The 22,376-nt window shown below is 47.7% G+C and overlaps 1 long non-coding RNA gene across 1 annotated transcript; it reads right to left on the reverse strand.

The window, feature by feature from the left end:
• Positions 1-589: 589 nt before the first annotated feature.
• Positions 590-20,962, reverse strand: LOC119157082. Its single transcript, XR_005107365.1, has 5 exons — positions 19,737-20,962; positions 14,628-14,755; positions 3,187-3,316; positions 1,834-2,015; positions 590-776 (listed from the first exon to the last, which is right to left on the reverse strand). It is a non-coding gene; the product is annotated as an uncharacterized LOC119157082 (long non-coding RNA).
• Positions 20,963-22,376: the final 1,414 nt, after the last annotated feature.

The following is a 22,376-nucleotide window of genomic DNA, read 5'->3' on the forward strand; positions in this document are numbered from 1 at the left end:
TTAATCTTTGTTTTTCCAGGAATCTGCAGCCTCCAGCACAGCAGCTGTGGGTGGGTCGTGTAGACCCAAGCGTGAGCAGACACGGTGGTCCACTCACTGGTTACATTCACTCTCTTCGTAGGACTAACTTCTAAACACCTTCCAAAAACCCTTATTTGCTATTTTACTCTGCAAGTAATAACGACCATCCTACCACTCATCCCCTAAGTAATTGTTAATAGCTCACAGTTGTTGCATCAACTTTGATTACTAGCAGTGAGGTTTTATCTCCTTGGGGTTGGCTTTGTTGGCAACAGATATCTACCAGGTTTCCCACTTACCACCATTTGTGGGCTGTTCCAACCGTTTGTCCAGTCGTAAAATTATTAGCACATTATCCCTGGGCAATGGCTTGTAATTTTCTCTTTTTATTACTCAATAAACAGTTTGGAAGCCAACCCCCCAGAGTGACAATAGAAACTAACTAACTAACTGCTTACACATACATAATCGATGCCGCAGAGAGAGACGGTGAAAGAACACCGAAAAGCTACCCAAAAAAAGAGGAAGGAGAGAAGAGTATTTTAGTAAGATCTTTTGTATTGAAAGGAAAACGTGGTACAGGGCATTCATAGGGCAACGGGTGAAAAGAAACAAAACCTTGAGAAGTCCTGCAGGAGAGAGTTGCTGGCATAAATATCCTTGGTAACTGTTCCAGCAGCACAGGCCCTGGTTTTCCGTATCTTGGTCCCAAATGCCACCACTCACAAGCGAACGTGCCTAGATGCCTGGAGAGCCTTGGGAAAGAAAAATACAGCAGTCAGCTGACACAATATAGCTGTAGTTATTGCAACTATATTCTAGCTAGCTATTTCTAGCTATAGCTGGGAGAGGGGTCTTTGATGCGGGAAGGAGATTGTTGTAAATGAAAAAGAAATGCAGTTTACAGAGAGTGAAAAGTAGTCCTAAATCTAAGCCTAATTGAATTCTAAATAGCCTGGATGTTTTCTTTCCATTCACAAGCTTGTTAAACTTCCAAATATATGTAGATATAATCTTACATTTTCTAAACATTTCTATTCAACTTTCTTTTTCGATGTGACATTTTCTATTTCAAAGTTGACCTATTTTGAGGAGTAAGAAAATTAGCTGGGTTGAATAAAATAATGCTGGTGTGTGTGTGGGTCCTTTCTCCAAAGAAGTATACTCCTTACTGGGAGCTACCAAAACAGATTTTATTTATTCTTTTGAACTCCATTTCAGCCACGGAACAGAAAAACCTCAAATCTCTACACAATTTGCACAGCAATGATTTCCAGCCTACTTTCACACTTCAAATTAAGCTATGTAATCTATCCCATGGATTTGGGATATAGGAATTTGAAGTGTAACTAGGGACTGATAAATTGAGCATTGGGTTTTGTCTAAAACAAAGGTTTCTTGGGGCAATATCTCCCCACGAAAGAACTGACCATAGCCTACTCTGTCCTGTTGGACACAGATTTCTCTTGATACCCATCACTGCAGTTCATTGGCAGCTTTGGAAATAAAGGTGAGCGAAGATTTGTATTGCACGCCTGTCTGGCAGGCCACTCTGGGTGAATTCCCTCACAGCCAAGTGGCAGCTTTTAGGAGTCATTCTTCAAATATTTTGAACACTTCCTCTGCCAGTATTTGATTAAAGAGATTTTTAATCAGTGCAAGATACCTTATAATACAGCTGCCATTGGTGTGAGAGGAAATAAAAATCTCACACCAGTTCTGAAAGCCAAAGACCTGTATTAGAGCATCTGTGCAAGGCTGCATGTTTGAGTTTGTTGTTCTTGGAGAGGCTTGTTAATAAGGATGACTTACTCTTTGCAAACAGCAGCAATGCTTTTGGTACTTGAGAGATGCTCCTTGACAGAGCCGGGAAAGGCTGCCTCACTGGAAGGCCTGGGCAAGATGACACGGCAGGAGGTTTTCCTTCTGATGCAGGTTGTTGAGGTTTTTTGAGCTATTCTGATACCATTCTCCTGCTCTGCAACAATGTTGGGCTGGAGAGAAAAAAAAAATAAAAATATCCATTTGGATTACTGTTTGCACATCTCAGAGCCTTTGCTCCAGGCTGCCTGGAGGCTGTTGGACAATTCTGCGCCATCACCAGGTTTCCTTGACAGTGCCTACAAGATTTTCTTTCTAAAGCCAAACTCTGAGGCACAGATCTCCTCTGCGCACCAGCCCCTGCAAACCAGACCTCATTTGAAGAGTTACTTGCCAGAATATGTGATGGAGTGAGACCTGTGTAGCTTTCTGATAGCGTAGCACGGAGCTCAACTTCCCAAAACTTTTCACAATAGGTTGTGTTGGGACTGCTCGGTGCAATCAGTGCATGAGCTGCTAATGTGGAACTCATGATTGCTTGCAGCAATCACGGGGTCTGAAAATGCAGCAGGATTCAAAGGAAGATCAGCCACTCACACAAGGTAACAAGGACATCTTAAAATGAGCCGCTATTGAATTGGGATTGGGAGCTAATTTATCCCAAGGGAAGGTTATTCGTTAACTGCCTCTTGAAGAGTTTCTGATAGAGCTGAAGGAAGGGTGACAATCCCTCTTCACAACAACCCCCAAGGATTATTCATCCTCCTCTGGAATGAAAACTAAAGCTTCTTGAAGGACGGGGACAGGGACTACAGACAGCAGCACAGACACTTCAGGTTCAAATCCCTGTCGCCTGAGCAAGACAGAGGTTTTACAGCCCCAGAGAACAAGGCTGACACTGTCCCGTCTGGGATGTTCCAGGGTATCCCCTGCAGCTTGTTGCCACTCCAGATGGGTGCTAGCCCCTCTAGGATGCTACATCGTATCTGCAGCTACTGTCCAGATGCTCAGTACCTGTCACTGGTACCAACCACCACAGTTAGGTGCCTGCACGCCTACCCCAAAATGTCTTCAGCCAAACAGTGGGCATGTGAGAGACCAAAAATCCTCTTATTCAGACAAAGACGATTCTTCTGACGTCACTGCCATTCCTACCCCCTTGTTTTGGTAGGCAGCTGAATCACTGACAACTTGCTAGACCCTTGCTTGGCCAATTCCCAGAGCCAGAAACACCACAAATACATCAGTCCTTATTCCTTTCCCTTAAACTTCTTGCAATATTTCCCAGTCTTTCTCTTATCTCTGTGAAACCATCAGCCTGAGACACACCTGGGCCTCGCTCACCTTCAGGCACTTCAGCGGACACAGTGTGTTTCCACATGGACACCATCTCACTGTCTTGTGGAGAAGAGTCTCCTTTAAGCCGTTCAGAGGCCTGAGGACATGGTAGAGCTGGTCAAATGGAGTAAGTCCCCTAAAAGATGAAGGACGTGAGGTTGAGGTGGAGGGGCTCCCTTGGAACAGCCTGTTCTGGGTGGCTGCAGAAAGTCACAAGTCTGTGATTGAGAAGCAGAGTTATTTCCTCCTAGGAAGTCCGCTGGGTCAGGCTCCTCACCCAAACTCCCAGGCCATTCAGACCCGGGCAGAGCTGAGCATCCATTCTAATCACTCCACAAATGCCCTACAGGATGGAGACAGTTTAACCCCTAAAACCCCAGGTGAGCGGACCACAGCCCTGCAGGAGGAGGATGCCCTATGCAGTGCATTGCATCCTGGCATCGTTGCAGGAGGCGTCCAGCCCTGGGCCTCCGCGTCAGAGACAACAACCGACTCCAAACGCAAGCAAAGATAAAAATGAGGCTCAGACAGAGCAGTAAAATAAATCAGTGACAGAATCTCAAAAAGAGACAAATGAAGTTGGAATTTGTCCTTGTTTATTTTAATGTTTGGAATGTTTTTGAGGTGATTTATGCCTCCACTTCAATATGTTCCTCTCCCTTTGTCTCTCTCTGTCCCCTCCCTTTTTTTTTTTTTTCCTTGAAAACAGAAAAAAAAATGTATTTGGGAGTTAATTGGATTTCCAGGCTTCGCAGCCAGACACTGTAATTGATCTCTGAAGAGATGGATTTGTCGGTTAGCTGGGCATGAATTTGACAACAGGAGAGAGAAGGGAAGAAAAATTTTCCCCTGCACACAGAGCAAAAGGGGGGTCACACTGGCAGAGCCAGCAACCTGGAGCAAACTCCCCCCTTTTCCCTGACCTTGTCCCACATTTCCAAGTTAAATAGTGCTTGTAACTTTGAGCCCCTTCAAGTAAGATGGCCAGGAGATGTGAGATGACTGGGACAATCCCCTTGCTTAGAGCTATGTCTCAGAGGAAATTTTTTGGCTATTTTGCCCCGGCGTTTTGAAGCCACACATGGAAGAATGCCTGTTCGCCTTTCATCCATGACATGGGACACTCCTTGCCTTCTTGTTCCCTCCTCTTCTTTGTCCTGCCTTGAAAGTCCATCATCTTCAAGGCATGGATGCCTCAAGGAAGATCTCCTGCAGCTCCTGCCACCCCACGCATCCCCCCCAGTCAGTGTTGCTCTCACTCTAGCCCAACCTTCACCCCAAAACCCACATCACTCACCCCTGCTCTCCCCAAAAGCCAGGTGCCATCTTGAATCTCCTTGAGCTTCTTGTCTCAGCAGATGAGTTCACAGCATGAAGTGAAGGAAAGGCATTGAGTTGGGGGGTACAAGGATGCGCCTGACTGCCTGCACCCATTTTGCCCAACCAGTTTCCCAGAGTCCCAACCAAGCCAAGATCACGCTACCAGGCAGAGGGATGGTCAACAGCACAAGCCTTGACCACCCAACAGAGGTTTATCCTCTGTTGTATGTAGCAAAGAAATTTACATTCTGGTCTCAGCTCAGCTACTGCAAGGGGCCTGATCCTGCTGTTCTGGACCGAGCTATACTGGAGGATGCTGTGCCTGAAAGTACCTCACCAAAACCTGTCACGGTCCCCTGCTCTCTGCTGCCCAGCTCCGCAGCAGATGGCAAGCAGCCGTTCCAGACAGACTGCAGTGCGCTCCAGCAGTGTCCACAGGGAATCCAGGCTCCCACAGATCTCTGTAGGTAAGCCCACATGGGAATATGGTGCAAAATGCACATAGGAGCAAATTTCCAAGACACGTCCCTGCGGTTTAGTGTTGCCTGCCTCCAGAGTGGATGAGAAAGGCATTTCTGGGAGCGTGGCCACACAGTGCAGCCCAGTGCAGCAGGGCGAGCACTGGTTTCCCGGGCATAGCATCCTTTTCCCATCACAGAGGTGCACCCATCCCTCCATCCCTGCACGCTCAAGCCCCAGGCTACTGAAAGACTTTGGTTATCTTGGAGTGCCACATCCCAGGGAAAAAAGCTCTCTGCAAAATCTGTCTTTCAGCACAAGTCTCTTGACTCATTTCACATTTTGCTGCCCATTTATCTGAAATAACAGTCTGGTGGTCCACTGCTAGAGCCTGCAAGGAGCCAGGAAAAATCAACAGCCTTTCTGAGACAGACCCCCCTCTACCTTTGCGGGTAACCCAAAGGAAGGTATTACATTCCCATACACCTGCCAGCCTGCCCAGATGAGGAACTGCTGTCCTTTTATCCGTTAGAGGCTTGTCGGAAAAGCCAAGCACAACCCAAGCTGCACTGATGCTTTGCTGTTCAGAAGCAACCCTATAATAATTGACCCAGCATTTCTGTGCTGCTGACACCACCCTGGCACAGCCCCACAGAAGGAAACACGGGGTTTGTACAATGCATAATTAAACTATGGAGCTAACTTCCACAGGAAGTTGTCGTGGCCAAGAATTTGTGACATTTCAGGGAGGAAGCAGGCATGTACGCGGATAACAAGAATAGCCGGAGTTACAACAGCTAAATACCAGCATCTCTGCTGAAAGTGATATTAATATTGCAGGCAACCTCAAGCTATTGGAGACAACGAGCCGATCTAACATGGGGCAGGTTTGCCTTCTGTGGCACCTCCCTTTGCAATATCCACTTCTGGCCACCCCTTGGAGAGGACGTGAAGCTACGTGGATCCCATCCATTTCCTGCAGTTCCCCTCAATTATGTATTTTTCAAAATTTTGTTTTTCTAAAGCCTATGTCAAAATTACCATGCAGTCTTATTTTGCCGTTGTTTGCACTGGCTGTAAAACTCTGTGTAATGGGAGATTTCTGGAATTGCAAAGCAAGTTTATAGGCAGGAACACTGCTTTGTGCAGGTGTAAGATATCACTCACTCCCGAGCATTACAGCTACTACAGACTGTGACAAGGAAGCAGCTCACAAATGGTCACGCAAAGGAAAACATCTGTTACGAACTAGCAGGTACACAGATCATCTGCAAATTGCACAGCTTGTGCCTGATTTTCCCTTGCTTTGTTTAGCAACTTGCAGTGCTGCGACGCGGGAGGCAGCTGCTTGCAGAAGGGACCTCCGCGGTGCAGAGCAGGAGACGATGGGGGCAAGGTAGTATCAGGCACAGCATCCCCCTGACCCTGCAGAAGATGTAGGTCGTGCCACAGGCACTATTTAACTTGGGAGTGCTCCAGAAAGTCAAGTTATACTTTACAGCAGGCATAGTGCCCCCTCCCCTGCAGACCCAGGTCTCTCCTGTCCCAGAGGTACCAAATTTTCCTTTTGCACGGGCTCCTCAGGCTGGCAGTTTGCAGAGTCGCCGTTTGCCTCCACCTCGCACACAAAAGATTTCCTGATCTCGGCGAGACCTTTACATCTGCTTTGTGTTACGGGGCTTAGATCAGGAAACAGAAGGATTCTGTTTTCATCAGACAGGATCTCTGGTTGATCTGCAGCCAGCCTCAGGACTCAACTGCAGTTCCCAACACCACGTGCCATGGCTGGAAAGGAGGATCCTCTCCTGCACTGTCTCTGGTCACCCACTCCCTCTGTTCCCACCGGTGCAAAAGGACTCGAACATCTCAGACGCAGACCACAGTGCTAGCTGTGTCCAAAATCTCTCTGCTTGCTCAGGATCCAGACCTCTGGAGTCCTTCTTAGCTTTGCACGAGCTCTGCTCCCATCCATCAGGGAGCCAAGGATACAATTTTCCCTCATTTTTTCCTCTTTCTTTTTAAAAACAATTTAAATAATATTTATATGCTCTTTACTCCTTGAGCAAAGCAAAGGGGGCAGGAGAAGGGGACCCATCCCCATCCCCACACTGCCATCACTTACTTTTTGCTCCTGCTCCCCTCGGCTCTGCATCAGACACATCAACACTTTTGGCACGTGACTTATCATGTCAAGAGGAGTTCACCACTTCTGGCACTGAGCAACAAGACTTATTAAGTCCTGGACACACACTTCAGCAATCAATGGGAATTTCAACTGTGACTTCATTGAGAAAGGGATCAAACCTTTTAAATTCACATTCCTCAAACACGGTAGTCTTGCACATTGCAGAAGTCCCACATAAACATCAGGGCTTCGTAAGCATCTGCATGTGCTCCGGGTGGACAAAGGGTCACTGTACCGAGTCTGGTGAAACTGCATGTGAAGCTCTGTGCAATCCTTGTCACCCAAAACTGAGGTCAAGGTTGGTGAGCTCAAACTGGAACTGGTCTATCCGGACCATCAGAGCAAAGGTGGCCTTTTTACAAGAGTCAGCTGCTAGGAGATCTTGACTTGTTAGTCTAAGAAAATAAAGGTGAAGAGGTGATAAAATTGTTCTCTCTCCATGTATCAGGAGGTTTAATATGAAGGAAGAGAAAGTGCTATTTACAGTGAAAGGACAACACCAGCAAAAGGTCATAACCATCCATGAATAAATTTAGGTGAGAAACTAGAATAAGGCTTCTCGCTGTCCAAACAATTAGGAGAAAAGCCAACGCAGTATGTAGGGTTTTTTCAGCTTAGAAGAGGTGCTTCATCAGCTGCAGTAGCTGAGAGCGGGACCTGGTGGCTGGGAAGTCCTGCCCCAACCCTGTCCTAGTTGTTAAAGCAGCGTTACCGCAGACATACAGGCTGCAGATGCCAGAGGGGCAAGGTGTCCTGGGAGATGGAACACATTCGTGCATGGTCAACTGGTTTATTAGGAAACAAAAAGTGACCATTTTGAGGTTTGGGTCTGACATAGAGTAGCAAAACCCAAAGGAAATACAAATCAAGACTGTGATCGTGCACAGAAGCAAGCTGAGCAGCCACGAAGCACCAGGGGAAGACAGGGTGAAGCATGAGCAGAAGCTCTCTGCTGATGAACCAGCTCTGGCTGTCCCATAGCAGCCCACACGGAAATCCATATAGAAAATCATTAAACAATTACAGCCTCCATTGGAAGAAGATTATCCTTTGAAGACATTTCCCCAGAAACCTCCGTTCACAGCTTTCAAATAACCCCCTGCCTCATCAGAATAATTGCCTGGAGTAAATGCTTTGTAGATCAGCAAACACTAAGCAGAAGGAGGGCAAAGCAAAACAAGCCAAGGCCACCCCACAAGCTCTGCCTCCCTGCAAAGTCACAGGCCCCGGACCGGCTTGTCCCGAAATACCCCCACACCACGCGCCCCATGGAGGTGTCACCAGCCGAGCATCAACCCTGGCAAGCCCCGGTGACCTGCAGGGAAACGGGCTGTTTCCAGCAGAGAAAGGGTTTTTTTCATAAAATAATCACTCTGTGCCAGCTCAGCGGTTTGCCAGAGGAAATGATCTGCCTGAAAAAATTATCCAGCCAAAAAAGTAAGGTCTAATACACTGGCTGATTTAACACACAGTATTATCACTCCCTACAGACAGAAGCTTCTCTTATTTTGAAGGTGCTTAAGCACCTGACTTCAGTTAGGCCTAAATACTTCTCAAAAATCTGGCTCTCCATGCAGAACCAAGATAATCTTTGAAGACACCGCGACTCAACTGGCTTTGCTAAATCAATCTCGCCTTATTTTATTCAGCGTAAAAAAAGTTCCCAGGGATCACATTTCTACCAGAACTTGTTAACAATTTATAACTATCACCTTAATCATTAAAAACAAACAATGGCAAAGGGAAAAAAATCATTAAATTAATCCCTGATCTGGAATCCCAGGAAAGAAAATGAATTATTTTTCAAGACTGCAAGAATTAGGGGCCAGCCTTCCAGATCGTGTAAAAACATGAAGAGCAAGCGTATGCACACGCTGCCAGACAGCATCTGAGGCTGCTGGGGGGTGGGAGGGGGGGGCTGCACTGCTTTGAAGCTCCTTGCTGTCAGTCTCTGCAGAGCCTGGCAACCACATTGTGATAGAGCGAGGCGGCGTTCAAGGCAGGATGCGCCTCGAGCTTTCAGAGTTCTTTCTGAAGGAGCACGGGCTGGGTTGAGCATTGCAGTTAGTGTGCTGGAGCTGTACTGCGGCCAGTTCTGCTGGAGCAAGGAGAGCCAAGCCCTGCAGAATCACCAGGAGGACCTGGACCACAGCCTGCCACCCCTGGGCTTCTGGGGAAAGCACATCCCTCTTTCCTAGAGAGCTCTGACTGCTCTGCCTCGCTCTATTCCCATTAAAATTAGCATCCCTCCCACCCATCCGTGTTTCTGACAGCCGAGTGGGCTCCTGGTCCCTGACCAAACTCATAAATTAAGGCAGCAAGGCCTGTAGGAAACATTAGGAGCTTTTATTAGACCAGCTGATAGAGACAGAAACAAGGACATGTCTTGGATGCAAATGCTGCTCTTGTCTCACGAGACTCCAAGCCCACACACTTGTCAGGTTTGGGTCGGATTTTTTTTTTCTGGTTTTTTTTTCCCCCATTTGGACTAATAAAGGTATTAGGTATCCTGTAAAAGCTATAGTTCACCACAACGACAATCCCACCAGCACTAAAAATAAATGGCTATGTTAAATGGAGAAAAAACAGCGCAGGGGCAGGAGGGGGAAGCATCTTTCAGTGCAGGGGAAGGCAGCGGTGGGTCTGGCGACAGGATCCACACTTCAATCCCAGCCCAAGGGCTTGCAAACACGCAGTTCATGCCCTGCATGTCATTGAGCAATTGAAGGTGATAATGGGCATGGATAGACTGAGGTATGATGGCTGGAGGAAGAAAACACGCTCCCCAGCTAACTGCGTGTATGCCCAATGCTGGACCTAGATCATGTATGGTGAGGCTTGGAAAATTCAGGATTTTTTCCCACTTGGCTGAAGTGGGAATCCTTCTTTGACAGAGCAACATGCACATGGCTGCTCTGGCTGGTCCACCCAACAGAGGGCACTGGCACACTGACCACAGCACCAGCCTCTCCCAGTCCTCCCCACCAGGGCTGCCTTCTCCTCCCCTCCGCACCAGGGATGACCTTCCCACTATCAAGTTCTCCATCACCGTCCTGGCAGGGGTTGCCATGTCCCCACCCAACACAAATCAATAGGGTGTCACCTCCGTGGGGCGAGGACGGGAAGGGAACGTCCCAGCATCATGCCAAACAGACTTCCTCGTTGGTGTCGCCGCCATCTGAAGGGGTGGTCGTGAGGAACGCTGGTGGGAAAACCTGGGTGGGGGCGGGGGTTTTGGGGGGGAATGGAGGCCTTCACTTTTCCAGGCTGTTAACTGTAATTAGCCTGGTTTCTGAGATGTAATTATCTCACAATCTCAAAGCAAACACCCTGGAGGAAATTGCACAGTTAAAGACAGCATGGCATTAAAAATAAATTGTAAGAGTCCTGCCCGCTATTGCTGCAGATCTGTCAGCGTTTTCGCTCTAAAAGCCCCGGCTTGGGGGAGCTGGAATCACCCAGCTGTGACTTTCCCTGCCAAACTGTCTGCCTAGACAGAGGATCGCGCCCTGTCTCTCTTACGATGCAGAATTACAAACAACCACCCCTCTCCGCGATGATCAGGAGGCATTCAGCTTTGTCACAGCCCAATTACAACATCGCTGCACTTTGGGGGTGGGGAGGTTGTTTTGTTTTGGGTTTTTTCCCAGAGGAATTAAATTCTGCAGGCTGTTTAATACAGCGCACGAACAAAGCGTGCTAGGTGTTTGGAAACAAGTCAGCTGCTTACAGACCACAATACTCCTTCCTCTTGCAAAAGGAGCTCCCGAGCCTCCTCCCCACTGCCCTTTTTGTTGCTGCTTGAGTGATTCCCATTAATTGGGACCCTGCTTCATCCTCAATTGCCATGCCAGGGAGGTGGAGAAACCCAGACAGTTCCAGAGCTGGAGTCAATGGGCAGCTGGACCTCCCCAGAGGCTCATGGCTCATCCCGTGCTTGGCTCCCACCCGGAGAGCTTTGCTTCCCGCTCAGCCTCCAGCTTCAGGGCCAGGCCACCGCTCTGAGATGCGTGGCTGACGCGTGGGTGAAGGAAGTAGGGACAACTGGGAAGCAGGGCTGAGCTCCTCACACGCCCACGGAGCACACAGTGAGGCCGCCAGGGAGGACTCAAAGCTTGTTGGCTTACTTCTTACTTCTAATTTTTGGAGTGTCTTTTCCATCCACTGCTGTAAGATAACGCCAGCCTAGATTCAGATGTACGCTAAAGGCAGCAGATACGCTGGTTTAGCTCAGCAGAAGGCCCCTGGCAATGTCATCCCAAAGTGCCTTACCTCATGGCACTCCTCTCTCACAGCAAGCCCCTTCAAGTGGGCAAAACTTCAGATCACAAGAAGGTATGGGTCACCTGAACAGAGCCCGCGTCCCAACGAAGGCATGCGGTGTCACACAGGGAGGAACATCCCAGGAAGGAAGCAGTACCTTAATGGCTTTAAAAGCTGTAAGTGACACTCAAACACCTCCTTAGCATCGGCAGAGAGCTGGGACATGCCACCATCTCTAAAACCATCATGTTCATTACACAAAACACCACTTCATTCATTCTGCCACAGCTGAGGTGGATGAGGGACTCCCAGAAACACACTGAGCCCGTGCTAATATCCTCACCTTACAAGAGATGACCCCCAAAAAGACCACTGCTGTGCCTTTCATCAGAAACCCAGCTTCCCTCAGGAGTCCTGCAAATGGGCTTCTGCAGAGCAGAGCCCTGCCCTGTGTCATGGGTAATTAACAGCTGCTTCTGGAGAACGAGATACAACCTCCAGGAGCACCAAGCCCCACTTAGTTAAAACCCTAATACTTCTTACAGTATGAATCAATCCCACTGTCTCTCCTCTCCACATATCTAGTCACTCACAGGATGCAAAGAACAAGTCTGGAGAGCCCATTAAAAGCCACTCGACTGGAAAATAGTTTCTGGCCTAATTCTAGCGCTGGGGTCTTAGTCGGGGAGAGAAATCTGACAGCACGAGCGTGTCTGCAGGGAGGAGCAGGCAGAGTTGTTAACTACTTCACCAATCTAATGTATAGTACTCTCCAAGAGTAATTAATAATTAATATTCGTAGCCTGCTTATATCTGTTGACTCTGTAAACCACAGCCTCTCACTTAAAGGACTCTCGGCTTGCTGAGACAAACTGAAGAACATCCCCCACAGAGAGACTCAGCGTAAACAAGAGCAACAGCAACTCCCAGCTACTCAGCCCTAGTATTAATCCCTCTGCTTCTCCTGTCCTCCTCATCTTGTCAAATTAAGCATAATTCCTTAGCAGTGCCTCTGACCAGAGGTGGCTGGAGAGTCCTGTGTGATGGGACCTGGGTCCCTGGTCACTGCAACGCTACTGCCAGTGCTTTAGTGCGAGCAAAATGGGTTGGCACAGGACACTGAAGTCACCAAGTCCATCTTCCTTGAGAGGGTCTGTTCAGACATTCTCAGGCCATGGGCCATGCGCCGTGTGCCAGAGGACATGCGGGACAGCAGTGGAGGGTCTCTAGTACAGGCAAATGCTGTCAACAAACAGCAGTCTTGTCTCCTTTCAAGCACTCGGGGTTATCAACCAAGATAGATTATCAGATTCATAGATAGATTTATCCAATTCAGGAGTTGGGCTGATTGCAACAGAGATCGATTAGAGCTTTCTGAAGACTGAAATTCATCATTAGAGCATTGCCGCTCATCTTGTAAAAGCCTTGAGCCTACTACAGCTCAAACCATTGCCCACTTTTGCAAGTGGTAGAGGACTTCTTGAGAAGGCTGAAGCTCAGCACACTTCCCTCAGCAACCGCTGACCATATTAAGATGATGATAAACTAACCACCAGCCTTCCCTTACTCTTCCAGAGTAAATGCTCAAGCACAGATCCCTGCCTGCTCCCCACCAGCATCCAGGCTCACTCTAAACCGGGCGCTGCGGCGGGAGGTCACAGCTACTCAAGGTAAATGCACGGAGCTGGATGGTTTAGAGTCAACACAGGCATCTAGTGCATGGGGATGAGCATTGCACTCTGTCAGTGTAAACCTGCCCCTCTGTGAGCATACTGCTCAAGGTCTGCTTCTCGAGTGACCTCGAGGTAGTAGCCAACTAAAATAGCCCAAAGAAAATGTCATAAAATCAGGGCAATAGCAAAGTCTTTCTCAGAAAAAAGGCTGCTCAAGCTCACACGAAAAGGCCCACTTTTAGTCACAAAACTCCAGTTCGCTGCCTTCACACCAACCAGTCTTCCTTTCTGCAGTGCAGCCCATAATCCACTCAGCCCTCATTCAAAGCTGCAGATGTAATTCACAGTTTCCCTCTTTTCCCCACCTCCCAACACCATCAGCATCTTAATCTGAGTTTCAGCCACCAAAAGATGCCTGATGTCTAGGCACCGTGGTCGTGGTATGTGTGGGGTCAGGGTTATATGAGTTAATAGCATTAACTCATCTATGTTATCAACAGCTTGTTGATAATGTATTATCAGCAGCATGCTGAAATCAAGCTATGAGGCTTGGTAACCTACTCTAGGTTACACACACTGAAAGCTGGAGAGGTGGAACAGGTCAGGACGGGTTTCCTTGATGGGACCCTCAAGTCCTGAAGAACAAGATCTTCTCTAAATGTCACAACCTAGATGAATGTGAAGGTCCAGACCAAGGCGCCTTTGTGAATCTGGTTTATGGGATCACCCAAGCAGTCCTGATTTTGCCTCTGTAGCATCATCTCCAGGGACAAGCTGACTTCCACAGAAATCACAGATCACCTTGTCTTTTGACTTTACTCAAGACTTGAAGGAGACCCTTAATAACTTTAAATATCACATGTTGGGGTAATTCGATATATACACAGATAACTTGTTTCGTAGCAGATTTGGGTCATTCATTATATGTGTATATTACTTCTTGTGCTGCATTCTAAGTTTGATAGAACATGAAAAATTCGGTTTTCATTATAAGGAACATTATTCTATCATCTGCATTATGAGTTGTATTTTGTCATAGTTATGATTTCATCTGGTGATAGTCTTCTAAGATACAGGAAATAGTTTAACTCAGTAAGTCACATTTCATATCTTGTTTCCCGCATAAACTCTAAATTCTGTGTCGTTACTTTAATCAGTATGCAACAAATACAATCCCATTGAAATTTGTTTTTCTTTCCAAAGCGTAATGGAAAAGGCCTGCTTGCTAGCATTCAGATGTGAGCACACCTAAAAATACCTAATATCAGGAAACAATTATACATCTTCCCTTGAATTAATAATTTGCATTTAGAAAGGAGGAAAATATGCCCATGAATATTTTTTCCCTATCTTCCTATAAAAAACAAGGACAACCAATGTGATTCTGTAATTCAAAAGTACTGAGGACGTGGTTGTCCTGCAAAGATTTAAGTAGGTTTTAAACACTGAGAAACCAAGGCTTATGAAAATGAACCATGGGAGAATGTGGCAATTTTTGTGTTTTGGTGCAAAAGATTGACATTTTGGGAAAAAAAGCCAAAACATACCTTCCTTGTTACTTGCCTCTGTGATTGTGAGCAGTTGTCTTCAGACTCCAAGCCAGTAAGACCTTCCCTCTAGAGTCTCACAGTGAGATAGGTACTGAACAGTTCTGGTTCCCCCAAGATTTCAAAAACTGAAGGAAAATTAAGAAATACGTTTTTAATTTCCTTTTTAGTAAAATGAGAAAACCAATCATTTGGGTTAGAATGAAACCTATTACTCAACTTAAACAAAATGCTTCATTTGGTCACCAAGTGTCTGTAAACAGTTTGGTAAGATTTCAAGAAAAACGTATGTGAGAGTTGAAATACGAAGTTGAACATTTTCATTAGGACACGAAACAGAAGGCATCAAGGTGAAACAGGATTTTTTTGGGGGGGAGAGGGTATGATCAGGTCCAAGCAACATGGGCTTAAAGGGAGAGGTATCAGACTACTGCCAGGAACAGACTTAAGACACACCAAGCACAGAAAGAACGAGGGTAAATGGCTGCTTTTTCTCTAATTTCTACTGATGTTGCCATTAGCAGCTTCCCTGAGCTCACCGCTGCTAATCTTGACACCCACCAGCACTCCCTCAAACCAATTCTTCTCCATGTAATCTCTGTTCGCCCTTCACCCCCTTAGGTTCAACCCTACCGAGAACAACAATATCCTCCTGTAAGAAAGATGGAGCAAGCAAGGTTGGAAAGCACAAGCCTCCTCCTGAAAGCAGTCCCACAGCCGGCAACTCTGGACAACAACATCCATTTTGCTAATGACTGGAATAATGATGGCATTCTTGTTAGTAACTGTGGAGATAACAAGGCAAACACTAGTCGTAATTATTGTAAAATGTGCAGAAGGCAATTTAGAATAATAAATGTTTCGAATGCAGAGAGCACAGGCGCACACAAAAGAGCCTGTCGTTAGCTGGATCTCTCTGCCTGTGGCTTACAAGGGCCCTCCTGATTGCATTGTCTGGAGCAACGTGGTGTCGTGTGGTGGTGCTCGAATTTAGCAACGACACGTCCTCCGTCCTCCACTGGGGTAAGCGGCACGTGCTGGGTCCCCTGCTTGCAAGGGCTCCTGCTGGCTTTCGAAAAAAAAAAAAAAAATTAAAGGCTGACCCAAGCCTCCAGGGGAAGGGAGGAAGAACCTAATGCTCATGGAAAGGACAACCCCAGAGCTGGGGTGTTCCACCATTTCTATGGGGTTGTGTTGGCAGCGGTCTTCCCGTACCCACAGCCTCCCCGTGCGGGTACCACCCTGATACCCCAGCAGGATGCATGCCGTCTGCCTGGGCGTGCAGCAAGCTCTCCTGTTCAACAACCCTGCTATTGAACGGGGACATCTCTTCGTGGTGGAAGAAGGCTGGCTGCCATGCACGGGTCAACCTTTGCTTTTATGTAAAGGCAGCATTTAAGGTGCAACATGAATCACAGGCAGCAGTGAGAGATGAGAGACCAGGAAAGAGACCAAAAGGAGAAGAAGGGTGGAGCAAGAAGAGGGGTCCAGAAGGTGAGTGAAGGGGATGAGGAAAGCCAAGGAGAAGAGGGTGCCTGGGAGACTCTCATTTAAAAAAGCTGAAGGCTCCCTGCCAAAGAAAACAGTTGGACATGTAGGGCTCTACATGTCTCTGGTTAATTTTGACCATCTGGCATTTATTGAAATTGCCTCCCTTTGTGTTTTCTAGGATGAAGTGGTTTTGTATTCCTGCTTTCTCTCCCTCCTTTCTCCTCTCTCTCAGTCCAATGTGTAGCTTCTCTCCCGCCTTTTATCTCACACATCCCTGTGATAACTGTTGAGCAAAGAAGACAACTGTGGGGAATGACTCCCAGGAGGGTACCAGGGATGGGGAACAAACACCTGCATACAGACAGCCACAGTCCATGGGTTCTGCCCACCCTGCTACCCCTCGTCTTACGTACTTTGCTTCCCTTGGCTCTCAGTCTGGGAAAGTAACAGACTGAGAGGAAAGATGGAAAGAGAAATCAGAGCAGAAGTTAAATGGGAGAACAGAAAAGCAGGGAGAAAAAAACCTTTAAAAAGGTGCAATTGCAAAGTGATGACAGGCTGGTGGAAGGGAATTAGCAGAGACGAGGGCTCTGTTCACGTCCTCCTCTCCCTGAAGTGCCGTATGATTAGAAATAAGCCAAAAGAGCCATTTTGTAGGGAACTTTGGCATCAGCCACTCTCCTGCAACAAGGGCGAGAGACTGAAATAATCAACATTTTCTGCAGAACAGAAATGCAAACATTCAAATTCACATCTTAACTGACAGTTTCAGTCAAAATATATCACCCTGACGTTCTTCAATTAGAAAAGATTCACAGACTCGTTTCATGGCATAGCCTACAGTCCCAGGCCAGATTATTCAGCCACAGTGCCATAGCTTATATTTCATGTAAGTCGGCAAGAAGCCTCTGAGGCTCACGATGCGCTCCCAAGTCTATTGGAAGGAGGAGCTTTTGCAGTAGTTTTTCAGGAAGCCGGTCCCAGTGGAAAAAATTATGAAAGCAACACAATCATGAGGGTGGGGAGATGTTTCCTTTGCCCTGTTCAGCCTCTGAACACTTCAGAGCCAGAACATTATTCATCGCAAGACCTTACGCAGCACATGCACGCCCCCGTCGCTCCGTGTGCCACTGCGATGCTCCTCATAGACGTGATGCTGGGAGGTTCATGTGCGCTCTGAGGACTGCAGGCAGATGCTCAGTGGCTCTGCTGGCACAAATTAGCGGAGCTGAAACTTTAGATCAGTGACAGAGAGAGTCTGCCTCCTGGGAGCAGTAAATTGCGATGCTGGTCCCTAAAGACCCTCCTTGCCATTAAGTGATTAATGAATTCATTAACACCTCTTAAGAACATAGGAAATATGACATGGACAGCCTGCCTAGGCTTTGCAAAGTCGGGTTGGTTCCCCCCCCCCCTTTTTAGGAACAGCAGAGAATAGTGACTAATTAAGCTATATGGCCCATGGCAGCACTACTACATTTATCCAGTGGGGATGTGCAGAGTAGTGAGATTCTCTGTCTCATGCTCTGACCAGCTTTTATTTGACCCATAACGAGATGCTAAAATAAGGGGTTTATTGCTATTATAAACCTTTCATTTGAAAGGGGAAGAAGAAAAAAAAGATGACTTTTTACTGTAATGGCTTTAAATTAATGTTGCCAGCATTTGCAGTCCAGGGGTGGAATGGTCCCAGGGTAACTGGAGGTAACAGTCAGGGCAAGGATAGGGGGAGGAATTGCACAATGGTCTCTTCAAGCCCCACAGAGAGCCTTAATTCTTGCCCTAAAGCCACAGTCACATGCTCAGGACGACTTCACTGACAGTTTTATTTACCAAACGTAACATAACCAACAGGCTAAACACTTGGGATCAAGCGTGAGCTGGGCTCGGTGTCCGACACCTGCATTAACTTGAGGCACGAGGTTACCTCCCCCTGCACATCAGCAGGGCACTCCTGGTGCTCCCATGGCTCCAGCTGAGCAGCTGACAAGAGGCAATCCTTCCCTGCTGCAACCACAAGTGCCTCTCACCCTGCGTGCACCTTGGATGGGTGTCCCAGGTCTGGCTTGCCACTGAGCCTGCGATGTAGCCCACCAGCCGCGGCTGAAGATGCCCCAGCAGCAGCCAAGCAAGGCTAGCTGCCTCGCTCAGGAAGGGGTGCCCACATTACCCACTCTGAAGGGACCAGTAACTGCTACTTGCAGCTCCTTTCCCTTCACTCCTCTTGGGCTTGCTTGTACCTATGTCATGTATTTGCTGTATTGTTGCAGAGAATGTGGGATTCATCTCTACAGCCACCAACTGCTGCAGAAATTCCTTTCCATAAACCATGTGGGACAGCTGTCCTTCAGCCCAAAATGGCACAGCAGCATTGAGGCTGGCTTGTGCCCTGGCTTTCAGTGTCCTGTGAGCCCTGCCTTGGGAACACAAGCCTGGACTGCATCACAGTTCACTTCCAGCACAGGCTGAGGCTGCTTGCGAAGAGCCAAACCCAGTCCATGGGAACAAGAGATGCTCTGTATAGAACACTTTGTACCACCTGAAGATAAATGGAGGTGACAAGGAGCCACCACATATTCCTGCTGTGGACAGGTATTGGGGCTTCGGGAAATTTGAAATTGTGGAGAATTAGGCCCAATAACAACTCACTTTCAAAGACAGATAGTAGATTGGAGAGAGCTCCGAGAAAGCCCCTACAAAGATTAAAGGGCAGGAGGTATTGATTTACGTAGGAAGATCAAAAGAGCTATATTTGTATATAGTAGTTTAGCTAAGTGATGACTAAGTGTTTAAAGGGAAGAGTTTGAAGGACATAAACCGAGAGAGGGACCATTAGCATGAGTGTGGTGAAGAGAGCTTAGCAGGAGCAGTAGAGTGAAAGGCAAGGAAGGGAAAAGAGGGAGATCTCAGTGCCTGTCCACAGATGCTTTTTGGCAGGCAGATATCAATGCCCCCATTGACACTGAGCCCCAAGCCACATTTGGCAAACCAGTTTCCCAAAGCATTTCAAGCCCCATCCTGTGCCCTGCTCACCGCAGCCCCACCACCAACACAGCCCGTGCCACACCGCAGCATCCAGGGGCATGTGGGAAGGTCCCCCAGGGCACTCAGGGCACCATCACAGCTCACGCAGCACCCTTCAGCTTGGTGCCTCAAACTCCAAACCGTGGGAACCCTGCCCTGGGACTGCCCTAACTCCCACAGTACCCCAGACAGGACCAGGAACAAGGCAGCTATGTATCTCAGATCCCTTCTGAGGACTCCACTGTCCTGCTCCACCCACTCCAAGGCCTAAAGATCTCATCCCTGGTCTTTAAACATATTTAAACATTATTGGAGTGCTTCTTGTCTGGAGATAGTCTTTGCGAAGCGTTTACCTGAGTATGGCACAAAACTTCAATCTGTCTGCACGGTCCAGTGACATCCCAGCTTGCAGGGGGCCTTCTGATTGATTCTGCTCTCTTACACTGCTCTGCCTTAACTGGGATTTGCTACATGGGATTTGCAGTGCTAGGGAGGGCACCACAACAAGAATACCCAAAGCTATTCTGTTCCTTGAGATATTCAGACACAGGTGAGAAAAAGTTAGTTAAAGTGACGTTTTAATAAGTGACCTACCCTTAGCCTCCCTCTGCGGGCTCAAGTTGACCGATGTCTCCCTGGTGCTTCCAAGAAGAGCAGCAGCCAGGAGTATTTCAGAGACTGGTACCTTGGAAATCCTCCATGGAGAAGAAGCTGGTGTGCATAGGACAGGCAAGAAACACATCTTTCCCATCCTGGGGAGTCTGGTGGTGAGCCTCAAGGCACCAGGGTGCGCAGGACTGGAGCTGGGCAGGACCTGGGGACCAGATGTTGCGTTAAGCAGCAGCATTTTTAACTCACAGTCTCCTGTCTGCTTACTCTGCTAAAGGCTGCAGCTGCCCATCCTAGCAATGCGTGACCAACCTTTTAGAGAAGGCATTTCCTACTCTGATGGAGAAGAGAAGGGGAAGATAAGTGAGACAAAGAGAATCTGATAAGAAAGCCTGATTGAATTGCTCTGCCATTGCCTCGGATATCCTGAAAACTTTATGGTCTCACTTCTTAGTCTGAAAACATCGACAAAAAGCTTTTGCTCTGGGATCGTCAGGGACTTCCAGGCAGTTTAGATCAATGCCAATGCTCTGCTCTCTGTCCACATCATTCGGCATTTTATCCACAATTTGCTGGAGTGATACTCTTTGCTGGGAACATTTATAGACAGCAAAAAGAGAGGTCATGCAATAAGTAATGATGAGAAGAAGGCAGGTTACAGAGGAGGCTAAATGAGATCAGATACAAAGGGCAGGATTCATGGCCCATTATAGAGCCACTAAATACATTTTTGTCACCCTATCCTATCAGGTGTCAACAGAGTCTACCCCTGATCAAGGGCCCCTCGATCCATGTGACCAAGTATGGATTCAAGAGGATAAACATTTGTACATGGCATAACATGCAGGCTGTTTTGTTCAGCCGCACGTGGTCCCTTGACCACAAGCTGCTCACCCTGATCTACACTGCTTAGGTACGTTACTGTGGAAAAATGCATTCTGATGCAACCAAGTGCAAGATAACACCTCTGGGAACCAGGAATGCAATTTACAACTACTTACAATGTGAGAGATTACCTCAGAAAGCACTGACTGGCACTGACTGCAGTCTGCAGCGAGGACTAGAGATGCTTTCCACCGAGTAAGTGAATATTCATCCAAGCAGGGACAGGAATCAGGCTTTCCCTGGCCATTTGCATTCATTCCCTCTCTTACTCCCCATTTTGCCCCTCTTTTACCCACATTTACATAACATATCTGAAAAAAGCAACCTCCTCCAACATTTTAAACAGAGGCTCAGAGAGCCCTTGTGCAGGGTACACCACAGCTCTGTGTTTCCAGAGCTTCTCCAGGAGATGCAGGGATGTCTTAGGCAGAAAATACAATTATCCCTTCTTCATCAACCTCATGAGCTACTCAGAGGCAGGGGACATCAACCTGTCCCCTTCCAGGGGGGCTGCGGGGCTGCGGGCAAGTGTGCCTGCAGGACCACAAGAGGTTAATGTAGGATGCTGTGAGTTTGGGCTCAGCACCAGCTGCCCGACCCTGAAAAGGCACTTCCTCGGGGACCGGCCAGACTCAGAGGTGACAACAAAGCTGCTGGAGATTCAACTGTGTGCAACCAGCTTATGCAGCCAGCCTTCTCTCACCACCTGCTCCCGCACAGACTGCGCCCCAGCCCTTGGTGTCCACACAGGGAGGGGAGACACCAGAGAGGATTCAAATGGAGGCCAGACATGGCTGAGAGCTGGAAAAACTCATAATGCAGCTCAGATAGTTCAGTTTGTTGAAGAGTTGCTTAAGCTATCACAAGATGTCTAGACCTCTCAAACATGGAAATATCCTGGGTTGCAGGAGACTTCCCAGGCTTTTGACAATGACAGGGTCAGATTCAATGCCTGGAAGCTCAGGTCAGATAAATCCCAAATACAGTGTAATTTCCCAGCAGGGAGGGAAACCGAACACTGGAAGACCTCACAAGGGTGTGGATCCTCCTCGTTTGACATCGTTAGCCTAGCAGCAGATAACTTTTGAACAGCTAGGCTTTAATCCAGCTCCTGGGAGAAAGTCCAAACCCCAGGCTCGGAGGGAGTGGAGCTGGATGGTGCAGGGCATCCCCCCGTGCCCCTGCTGCCTTCCTTCTGCCCTCAGCCATGACAAGAACAGGAAATTCTGCGTTATCTGCTGCTCAGCCTTGGAGCTCCTCATTAAGCCAGTAGCTGTAGTCCAATCTCATACCCCAAGACCTCAGCTGGTTGCCTGTAGACACAAGGAAGGAATTAATTTATTTATTTTCCTCCTCCAGGCTCTTTTGGCCAGACAGATGTTGCTTGCTTCTTCTTTTTTTTTTTCCTCACCTTCCTCTGAATCATCATAGATTAGCTGTGGCTGGAGACACCACGCTGGAGGCCAGCCCAGGGTTTGCAGATGTGCCAAAAGTGGGGAGTGGGGGGCTCACCTTTTCCTGCAACCTTTGGGATCGGCTGGTGCCACCTCACCCAGTTACCTGGACAGCATCTGCTGTAATGTGAGTCGTGGCCGTGGACGTTCAACCAAGTTTTGTTATGATGGCTGGTATCATACGCAGAGTTTGTGACCCGTACATCGGATGCCCTAGTCTCTCAAGTGATATCACTCTTCAGAGCCTTGCAGGACTGCTTAAATAAACATATGTAAGAGTTTAAAA

Source organism: Falco rusticolus, chromosome 13 (genome assembly GCF_015220075.1).
Source record: "Falco rusticolus isolate bFalRus1 chromosome 13, bFalRus1.pri, whole genome shotgun sequence".
Lineage (NCBI taxonomy): Eukaryota > Metazoa > Chordata > Aves > Falconiformes > Falconidae > Falco > Falco rusticolus.